We start from the raw sequence: 12390 nt of genomic DNA, 5'->3' as shown, positions 1-12390 counted from the left end.
GGTTTCTTTGATGTTCTTGTCCATTTGTTCACTGAGTGTCAAACATCTTAATTCCAACTCATGTTCTTGAAGTTTTCCAAATAGAGTTGCGAGCGTCATTTGTTCCAAGTCCTTTGACTCCATGATGGCAGTAACCTTAGGTTAATAATGTGAGTAAATCGCTTGTGTAAATCAGAAATAGAATCATGTGGAAACATGTGAAATAGCTCATAATCATGCATCAATGTATTCAGTCTAGACTATTTGACCTCACTAGTGCCTTCGTGGGTTACTTGTAAAGTATCCCACATATCCTTCGCACTATCGCACTGAGAAACCTCTAAAGAACTCATCATACGAGAGTGCGGAGGTTATAATGTTTTTTTGCTTTCAAATCAAATTGCACTTTTCTCTTTTCCGTGTTGGTCAAGAGATTTCTAGGTTTCTCTTTCGTTTTTCCGTTTGCTATGTGTAGTGGAACGTAAGGTCCATTTTCTACGGAATCCCAAGTTTCCATATCAATGGCCTCAATAAAAAAATCCTCCTTCGTATTTTCTAGTAGGCGTACCTCTCGCTGTAGAAAAACAGAGGGAAGTCGATGGATGCACCATCGCTGCTAAATGGGTTAAAAGAGCCCATGTAAAAGTTCCTAGGATCAACGATCTAAGCGGCTAAGCACCATGATCGTACTAGCTCTGATACCACTTGTTGGGTCCCACTTGGCTCTATCACTCACCTAGAGGGGGGTGAATAAGTGATATGGTACACAATTACCGTCACTCGATAAACAAAGAGGAAACACAAAATTACACATTGTGTAATCGATTAACTCATAATCGATTAGCTCAACAACTTAATCGATTATGTAGTTCAGTTTTAGTTAAAAACAGTTTTCTTTCGATCTAAAAGATTACCAAGATTCAACCAAACTAATATGCACTTATTACAAACAGTTAAGAACAATGAATGCACAATCCAGAATATGCAATTATCAGAGAATTATTTGCATGTCAAGTTAAGTAAATCAAGTAATGTGGAAATGTAAAAAGATAAAAGAAAAGAAGAATGAGACTCGACTTTTATCCTAGTACGTTTGCAGGTCCACTTGCAAACTACATCAAATAAGTGTGAAATTATACTACATTTGCATTGCATATAACGTGCATTTTAGGAAATAATTAGGACTTTGCGTTCAAGAAGATTGAATTCAGTGTTGAGGCTATGCGAAGAACAACTGAAGGACAAAAAGAAGTCATAGATGTTATATTATATTCCTATTTTTTAGATTTGTGATGTTGGGCTTAGCTATAAAAGTATCATGCTAATGGTATTGGGTCTATTGCAACATGTGAGGGGTGTGGAGCAAAAGGACATGACTGATCTGAATGCAAACACTTCACTGAACCTGAAAATGGAGCATTGACTAATGAACAACCTGAATCATGCAACTACTATGGCTACAAGGAAAGGAGTGGGAAACAATTCAACCCACCATACATGCAGAAAAATCCAAACCTTTCTTGGAGGAGCAACAAGACTCTGCATCATCAATACCAGGATGGACCAGGTAACAAGAAACCTCCAACAAGGTTTCCGCATGTCCAATCTTCTCCTATTGATCCTACTCATAAAACATTAATGGAAGGTCAGGAAAAATTGCTTGCTAACCAAAATAAAGTTCATGAAGATCAAGTCATGATTCATAAAAGTTTTTCAAACATGCTCAATGACATGAATTCTAAAATAGAAAACCTGACCACCCATAGTAAAATGCTGGAAACACAAATTGCCCAACAAGCTAGTAATCCTAATAGACAAATAGGGATGTTTACAGGATAGCCAGAAAATAATCCGAATAATGATCATTGGAAAGCTATCAAATTAAGGAGTCTAAAGGAACTAAGTGATATTTCTCACATTAGGAAAAAATGCACAAGTGGAAGAGGAACATAATGAGACACAACCCTCTGAACGGGAGCAAAATTTTGAAAAGATGTCTAAGTATGTAGCTTCACACCATATGTACCACTAGTTCCTTTTTCCCAAAGATTAGAAAAGGCAAAATTAGAAAACAAATTTGGGAAACTTTTTGATATTCTTAAGAAATTATATATCAACTTGCGTATCATTGAGGCACTGCAAGAAATTATATATCAACTTCCCGTTAGATTGGTTTTTTCTACCCCAAATGCGTATAATATTTTTCCAATTCTGATAACCAATTCAAAAGTTATGCCCAATAAAGAATTATTAAAATACTACGGAAAGAGACTGAATTTCCCCTAGTGATGCATCACGTGCAACAGTAACAACCAATCTGGGCCGAAATGGAAATTCATTTTAAATTTGAGTAAACAACCAAAGCATTGAATCAATAATATCCAAAAATCAAAGTAAACAACCACAAAAGGTGTCATTCCCGAATTTCCCCTCGTCATGCACTAATTGCAAAAGTAACAACCATGGAGGATAGAATTTGAAATTCATGATATATTTGATAGCACAACAAAAACTTTGCATCAATAACATGCTAAAATCACAGGACACTACCACAAAAAGTACCTACTAAATATTCAAAGCCTAACTGATTGAACTGAACAAGAAAAGTTCAAGAAAAAATCAAAACAAAACTTCAAAAATAGAAAACAAAATTAAAAAAATGTCTTTTTTTTGGATTTTCAGGTGGGAGTTTTGGAACGTAGTAAGGAAAGTCCGACAACATAGATTTTTCTATCCCAATTCATATAATATTTGTCCAATTCTGATAAACAGTTCAAAAGCTATGCCAAAAATATAATTTATAACAATAATATGCAAAGAGTCTGAATTTCCCCTAGTCATGCACCACATGCATCAATAAAAATCAAACAAGGAAAAACTGGAAATTCATGTTAAATTTGAGTAAACAACCAAAACTATGCATCAATAACATTCTAAAATCAATGGAAACCACCACAAAAAGTTCTACGCTCGAATTTCCCCTAGTCGTGCACTACGTGCAACAATAACAACAATAGAGGGTAAATTGGAAATTCATGTTATATTTGAGTGAACGACAAGTACTATCCTTCAATAACATCCTAAAATGACATGTCACAACCACAAAACTTTTCAAGCAAAAATTTAAAGCCTAACTGATTTAACTGAACAAGACAATTTCAAAAACAATTGAAAATAAAACTTCAAAAATAGAGAAGAAATGGAAAAAGGTTTTTTTTCATGTTCACGGGTAAATTTCCAGACGTCGTATGGAAAGTCCGTTAGATTGTTATTTTATACCCAAAATGTATATAATATTTGTCCCATTCAGATAAACAGTTCAAAACTTATGCCAAAAATAGAATTTATGAAAATATTACGCAAAGAGCCCGAATTTCCCCTTGTCATGCACTTCGTGCAACAATAACAACCACAAAGGGTAGAATTGGAAATTCATGATATATTCGAGAACACAACCAAAACTTTGCATCACTAACATCCTAAAATCACAGGACACTACCACAAAAAGTATCTACTAAATATTCAAAGCCTAACTGATTGAACTGAACAAGAGAGTTCAAGAAAAATTCAAAACAAAACTTCAAAAATAGAAACATGTCTTTTTTTTGGATTTTCAGGTCGGAGTTTTGAAATATAGTATGGAAAGTCCGTCAGAGTATGAATATCCCCTAGTCATGCACCACATGCATCAATACAACCAAACAAGGAAAAAATGGAAATTCATGTTAAATTTGAGTAAACAACCAAAACTATGCATCAATAACATTATAAAATCAATGGAAACCACCACAAAAAGTTATATGCTCGAATATCCCCTAGTTGTGCACTACGTGTAACAATAACAACCATAGAGGGTAAAATTGGAAATTCATGTTATATTTGAGTGAACGACAAGTATTATCCTTCAATAACATCCTAAAATGACAGGTCACAACCACAAAACTTTTCAAGAGAAAATTTAAAGCCTAACTGATTTAACTGAACAAGACAATTTCAAAAACAATTCAAAATAAAACTTCAAAAATAGAGAAGAAACGGAAAAAGGTTTTTTTTCATTTTCACTGGGAATTTTCCAGACGTCTTATGGAAAGTCCGTTAGATTGTTATTTTCTACCCAAAATGTATATAAGATTTGTCCCATTCGGATAAACAATTCAAAAATTATGCCAAAAATAGAATTTATATAAATACTAAGCAAAGAGCCCGAATTTTCCCTAATCATGCACTTCGTGCAATAATAACAACCACAAAGGGTAGATTTGCAAATTCATGATATATTTGAGTCCACAACCAAAACTTTGCATCATTAACACCCTAAAATCACAAGACACTACCACAAAAAGTATCTACTAAATATTCAAAGCCTAACTGATTAAACCGAACAAGAAAAGTTCAAGCAAAAATCAAAACAAAACTTCAAAAATAGAAAAGAAAAGTAAAAACGTGTCTCTTTTTTGGATCATTGAAAAAGACCGCTAAAAGTTTCATGCTCGGATTTCCCCTAGTCATGCACTACGTGCAATAGTAACAACCATAAAGGGTAGAATTGGAAATTTATGTTATATTTGAGTGAACAATAAGAACTTTGCAACAATAACATCCTAAAATGATAGGACACAACCACAAAAAGTTTCAAGCAAAAATTTAAAGCCTAACTAATTTAACTGAACAGGAAAAGTAAAAACTTGTCTTTTTTTTGGATCATTGGAATAGGCCACAAAAAGTTTCATGCTCGGATTTCCCCTAGTCATGCACTACGTGCAATAGTAACAACCATAAAGGGTAGAATTCGAAATTTATGTTATATTTTAGTGAACAATAAGAACTTTGCAACAATAACATCCTAAAATGACAGGACACAAACACAAAAAGTTTCAAGCAAAAATTTCAAGCCTAACTAATTTAACTGAACAAGAAAATTTCAAAAATAATTCAAAATAAAACTTCAAAAATAGAGAAGAAATGGAAAAAGGTTTTTTTTTCATGTTCACAGGGAAATTTCCAGACGTCGTATGGAAAGTCCGTTAGATTGTTATTTTCTACCTAAAATGTATATAATATTTATCCCATTCAGATAAACAGTTCAAAAATTATGCCAAAAATAGAATTTATGAAAATACTACCTAAAGAGCCCGAATTTCCCCTAGTCAGGCACTTCGTGCAACTATAACAATCACAAAGGGTAGAATTGAAAATTCATGATGTATTTGAGAACACAACCAAAACTTTGCATCAATAACATCCTAAAATCACAGGACACTACCACAAAAAGTATCTACTAAATATTCAAAGCTTAACTGATTGAACTGAACAAGAAAAGTTCAAGAAAAAATCAAAACAAAACTTCAAAAATAGAAAAGAAAAGTAAAAACATGTCTTTTTTTTGGATTTTCAGGTCGGAGTTTTGAAATATAGTATGGAAAGTCCGTCAGCATAGATTTTTCTACCCCAAATGCATGTAATATTTTTCCAATTCTGATAAACAGTTCAAAAGTTATGCCAAAAATAGAATTTATCACAATAATATGCAAAGAGTCTGAATTTCCCCTAGTTATGCACCACATGCATCAATAACAACCAAACAAGGAAAAAATGGAAATTCACGTTAAATTTGAGTAAACAACCAAAACTATGCATCAATAACATTCTAAAATCAATGGAAACCACCACAAAAAGTTATAGGCTCGAATTTCCCCTAGTCGTGCACTACGTATAACAATAACAACCACAGAGGGTAAAATGTAAATTCATGTTATATTTGAGTGAACGACAAGTACTATCCTTCAATAACATCCTAAAATGACAGGTCACAACCACAAAACTTTTCAAGCAAAAATTTAAAGCCTAACTAATTTAACTAAACAAGACAATTTCGAAAACAATTCAAAATCAAACTTCAAAAAATAGAGAAGAAATGGAAAAAGGTTTTTTTTTTCATTTTCACAGGGAATATTCCAGACGTCTTATGGAAAGTCCGTTAGATTGTTAATTTCTACCCAAAATGTATATAATATTTGTCCCATTCGGATAAACAGTTCAAAAATTATGCGAAAAATAGAATTTATGAAAATACTACGGAAAGAGCCCGAATTTCCCCTAGTCATGCACTTCGTGCAACAATAACAACCACAAAAGGTAGATTTGGAAATTCATGATATATTTGAGTCCACAACCAAAACTTTGCATCAATAACACCCTAAAATCACAAGACAGTACCACAAAAAGTATCTACTCAATATTCAAAGCCTAACTGATTAAACCGAACAAGAAAAGTTCAAGCAAAAATCAAAACAAAACTTCAAAAATAGAAAGGAAAAGTAAAAACTTGTCTTTTTTTTGGATCATTGGAATAGGCCACAAAAAGTTTCATGCTCGGATTTCCCCTAGTCATGCACTACGTGCAATAGTAACAACCATAAAGGGTAGAATTCGAAATTTATGTTATATTTTAGTGAACAATAAGAACTTTGCAACAATAACATCCTAAAATGACAGGACACAAACACAAAAAGTTTCAAGCAAAAATTTCAAGCCTAACTAATTTAACTGAACAAGAAAATTTCAAAAATAATTCAAAATAAAACTTCAAAAATATAGAAGAAATGGAAAAAGGGTTTATATTTGGATTTTCTAGAGGGAGTTTTCTAACGTAGTAAGGAAAGTCCATTAGATTGGTTTTTTGTATCCAAAATGCGTATATATTTGTCCAATTATGATAAACCAAAAAAAAGTTATGCCCAAAATAGAATTATTCAAATATTACGGAAAGAGACTGAATTTCCCCTAGTGATGCATCACGTGCAACAGTAACAACCAAACTGGGCCGAAATGGAAAATCATTTTAAATTTGAGTAAACAACCAAAACATTGAGTCAATAAAATCCAAAAATCAAAGGAAACAACCACAAAAGGTTTCATTCCCGAATTTCCCCTCGTCATGCCCTACGTGCAAAAGTAACAACCCCGGAGGGTAGCATAGTAAATTCATGATATATTTGATAACACATCCAAAACATTGCATCAATAACATCCTAAAATCATAGGACACTACCACAAAAATTATCTACTAAATATTCAAAGCTTAACTAATTGAATTGAACAAGAAAAATTCAAGAAAAAAATCAAAATAGACTTCAAAAATAGAAAAGAAATGGAAAACAGGGTTTTTTTTTGGATTTTTAGGTAGGAGTTTTCAAACGTAGCATGGAAAGTCCGATATCATGGATTTTTTTACCCAAATGCATATAATATTTGTTCAATTCTGATAAAAAGTTCAAAAGTTATCATAATAATATGCCAAGAGTCTGAATTTCCCCTACTCATGCACCACATGAATCAATAACAACCAAACACGGCAGAAATGGAGATTTATGTTAAATTTGAGTAAACAACCAAAACTATGCTTCAATAACATTCTAGAATCGTTGGAAAGAAGGACAAAAATTTCCATGCTCGGATTTCCCCTAGTAATGCACTACGTGCAACATTAACATCCATGGAGGGTAGAATTGGAAATTCATGTTATATTTGAGTGACCAACAAGTACTAACCATCAATAACATCTTAAATTGATAGGACACAACCAAAAAACGTTTCTAGCCAAAATTTAAAGTTTAACTGATTTAACTGAACAAGAAAAATTCCAAGAAAAATCAAAATAAAATTTAAAAAATTGAAAAGATGTGGAAAAAGGGTTTTTTGGATTTTCAGGAGGGAGTTTCTAGATGTAGTATGGACAGTCTGCTAGATTGGGTTTTTATACCCCAAATGCGTATAATATTTGTCCAATTCTAATAAATAGTTCAAAAGTTATGCCAATAATAGAATTTATCAAAATACTGTGCCAAGAGTCCGAATTTCCCCTAGTCATGCACTACGTGCAACAACAACCACCATCGAGGGTAGAATATGAAATTCATGATATTTTTGAGAGAACAACCAAAATTTTGCATCAATAACATCCTAAAATCACAGGACACTACCACAAAAATTATGTACAAAATATTCAAAGCCTAACTGATTTAACTGAACAAGAAAAATTCAATAAAAAATAAAAATCTTAAATAAAAAATAGAAAAGAAATGAAAAAATGGTTTTTTGATTATCAGGTGGGATTTTTCAAAAGTAGTATGGAAAGTCCGATAGATTGGATTTTTCTACCCCAAATGCATATAATATTTGTCCAATTCTAAGAAATAGTTCAAAAGTTATGCCAAAAATATAATTTATCTAAATAATATGTAAAGAGTCTGAATTTCCCCTAGTCATACACCACATGCATCAGTAACAACCAAACAAGGAAGAGATGGAAATTCATGTTAACTTTGAGTAAATAACCAAAAGTATGCATCAATAACATCGTAAAATCATTGGAAACCACCACAAAAAGTTTTGCGCTCGGATTTCCCCTAGTCATGCACTACGTGCAACAGTAACAACGACAGAGGGTAGAATTGGAAATTCATGTTCTATTTGAGTCAACAACAAGAATTTATATTAATAACATCCGTAAATAACAAGGCACAACCACAAAAAGTTTCTAGCAAAAATTTAAAGCCAAACTTATTTAACTGAACAAGAAAGATTCCTAAAAAATTTAAAATAAAACTTCAAAAATAGAAAACAATGGAAAAAGGGTTTCTGTATATTTTCAGGAGGGAGTTTTCGAAAGAAGTATGAACAGTCCGTTAGATTGATTTTTTATACCCCAAATGCGTATAATATTTGTCCAATTCTGATAAACAGTTCAAAAGCTATGCCAAAAATAGAATTTATGAAAATACTACGCAAAGAGCCCAAATTTCCCCTAGTCATGCACTATGTGGAACAATAACAACCACAAAGGGTAGAATTTGAAATTCATGATATATTTGAGTAAACAACCAAAACATTGCATCAATAACATCATAAAATCGAAGGAAATAACCACAAAAAGTTTCATACCTGAATTTCCCATAGTCATGCACTACGTGCAATAGTAACAACCAAAAAGGGTAGAATTGTTAATTCATGATATATTTGAGAGAACAACTAAAACTTTGCATCAAAAACATCCTAAAATCACAAGACACAACCACAAAAAGTATCTAGAAAACATTCAAAGCCCAACTGATTTAACTAAATAAGAAAAATTGAAGAAAAAATCAAAATAAAACTTAAAAAATAGAAAAGAAATGGAAAAAAGGGTTTTTTGGATTTTTAAGAGAGAGTTTTCAGACGTAGTATGGAAAGTTCGATAGGATGGATTTTTCTATAAAAAACATTGCATCAATAATATCCAAGAATGACAGGATACAATCACAAAAAGTTTGTAGCAAAAATTCAAAGCCTAACTGATATAACTGGACAACAAAAATTCATGAAACATTCAAAATAAAACTTCAAAGAAAGAAAAGAAATTGAAAAACAGTTCATAAGTTATCCCAAAAGTAGAATTTATCGAAATACTATGCAAAGAGCTAGAATTTTCCTTTGTGATGCACCACATGCAACAGTAACAACCAATCATGGCTGAAATGGAAATTCATGTTAAATCTGAGTAAATAACCATAACTTTGCATCAACAACATCCTAAAATCATACCAAACAACCAAAAAAAATTTCATTCACGAATTTCCGCTAGTCGTGCATATGTGCAACAACAACAACGACAAAGGGTAGAATTGAAATTTCATGATATATTTTTGTGAACAACCAAAACTTTGCATCAATAACATCCTAAATCGCAAGACACAACCACAAAAAAGTGTCTAGTAAATATTCAAAGCCCGACTGATTTATGTGAACAAGAAAATCCAAGAAAAATTCAAGACAAAACTTCAAAAATAGAAAATTAAATGCAAAGACCCCGAATTTCCCCTGGTGATACACCACATGCAACAGTAACAACCAATCTGGGCAGAAATGGAAATTCATGTTTAATTTGTGTAAACAACCAAAACTATGCATTTATAACATCCTAAAAACGTAGAAAACAGCCACAAAATGTTTCACGCCCGAATTTCCACAAGCACGCACTACGTGCAAAAGTAACAACCACAAAGGATAGAATTAGAAATTCATGTTATATATTAGTGAACAACCAAAACATAGCAACAATAACATCCTAAGATGATAGGACTCATCCACAAAATGTTTCTAGCAAAATTTCAAAGCCTAACTTATATAAGTGGACAAGAAAAATTCAAAATATAACTTCAAAAATAGAAGAGAAATAGAAAAAGGGTTTTTATTGGATTTTCAGGAGGGAGTTTTCAGATGTAGTAGGCAAAGTCTGATGGTATGGATATTTCTACCCCAAATGTATATAATATTTGTACAATTCTGATGAATAGTTCAAAAGTTATGCCAAAAATAGAATTTATCACAATACTACGCAAAGAGCCCGAATATTCCCTGTTGATGCCCCACATGCAACAATAACAACCAATCAAGGAAGAAATAGAAATTCATGTTTAATTTGTGTAAACAACCAAAATATTGCATCAATATCATCCTAAAATCAAAGGATAGATTTGGAAATTCATGTTAAATTTGAGTAAACATCCAAAACTATGCATCAATAACATCCTATAATCATATGAAACAACCACAAAATGTTTCATGCCCGAATTTCCCCTAGTCACGCACTACGTGTGACAGTAACAATCATAGAGGGTAGAATTGGAAATTTCATATATATTTGAGTGAACAACCAAAACTTTGCATCAATAACATCCTAAAATCGCAGGACAGAACCACAAAATGTTTGTAGCAAAAATTCAAAGCCTAACTTATTGAATTAGAAAAGAAAAATTCAAAATAAAACTTCAAAAATAGAAAAGAAATAGAAAAAAGGTTTTATTTTATTTAGAGGAAGGAGTTTTCAGATATAGTGTGGAAAGTCCATTAGAATGATTTTTTCAACCCCAAATGTATATAATATTTGTCCAGTTGTGATAAACAATTCATATGTTATTCGAAAAATAGAATTTATCAAAATACTATGTAAAGAGCCTGAATTTCCCCTAGTGATGCACCCCATGCAATAGTAGCAACCAAACATGGCAGATATGGAAAATCAAGTTAAATTTGAGTATACAACCAAAACTTTGTACTCAATGAATGAGTTTTTTCAGTGTTGGTTATTGAGGCAAGTTTCTGATTGATTTATTTAATGACAGGTTGATTCTTTGCTCGCTATCTCGGCTTTATTGAATTATTAATAATTTCATACCATCTAAGCTTTGTTGGATTAATTCCAACGCCAGTACAATGGTATGAATTTTAACAAATTAACACAAGTGATAATGAGTGATATTTATTTTCGTTTTCCTTTATTAACAGAAATACTTCCTTATGGAAGTTTGGCAAAGAATAAATAAATGTTAGTTGCAGAATTTAAATGACAAAAAATAAATGTTAGTTGCAGAAAATAAATGACAGAAAGTAAAATTTAGTAGTTAGATCACTCATTATGACTGTGTATTTTTCCTTTTCACAAAGATACAATTTATGAATTAAAGCACTTTGATTCAAGATTTCTTTCTTTTGTCAACAAATAAAATTTATAAGTTAACACTTTACTTTTTTACATTTGCATCTCTTTCAAGATTCAATTGTGGTATAATATAGGGTTATGTCAAATCACAAGGAATTGCCTAATTGTTGAAAGCGTATTTCAGTGTTTATTTTAGTTGGGAGTTTTCTCCTCTCAACAAATCGTCATGACAGTAGTGTAAATTTGTTGAAAGATGAATACTCTCATTTACGTTATGTTCCTTTTGTAAGTAAGAGAACTCGGTTTTATTCTTTGTTCGCCATCTCGGCTTTGTTAGAATAAATTCGAACGCTGGTATAATGGTTTCAAGAATATTCCAGTTACAACTTACTTTCTTAATAATCATGTGAATAAGTCATTCCTTCTTTGCCCCATCTCGGCTTTGTTAGAATAAATTCTAACGCCGGTATAATGGTATCGAAGCAATTACCTATTACATAATTATTAAGTACCTTTGAATACCATCTTCATTTTGTGGAATAAATTGCAATATCGGTTTAATGGTATTCTAATATATAAAAGTGATGAATAGTTAGTTGTTAGATACAAATAAATAAATAAATAAAAAAAGAATAATTAATTTAGTGACCTTTTATTTATTTACTCCCTTTCGGGTTCATTTTATTAACAAACCAAACTTCTTCCTTAAGAAAGGTTGGTATTAAAGAATATAAAAAATGCGGAATGTAAATAAGAATAAATAAAAGTTAGTAAGGTAGTTCATCACTTTTGTATATTAAAAGGTGTTTTCAACAAATAAAATTAGTGATAACACTTTAGTATTTTACAATTTGCACCTCTTTCAAGATTCAATTGTAGTATAGTATAGGGTTATATCGAACCACAAGGAATTTCCTAATAAAATGAATCAT

The sequence above is a fragment of the Lupinus angustifolius genome, chromosome LG05 (assembly GCF_001865875.1).
Source record: "Lupinus angustifolius cultivar Tanjil chromosome LG05, LupAngTanjil_v1.0, whole genome shotgun sequence".
In the NCBI taxonomy this organism is placed as follows: domain Eukaryota; kingdom Viridiplantae; phylum Streptophyta; class Magnoliopsida; order Fabales; family Fabaceae; genus Lupinus; species Lupinus angustifolius.
This window is presented reverse-complemented; position numbering follows the sequence as displayed.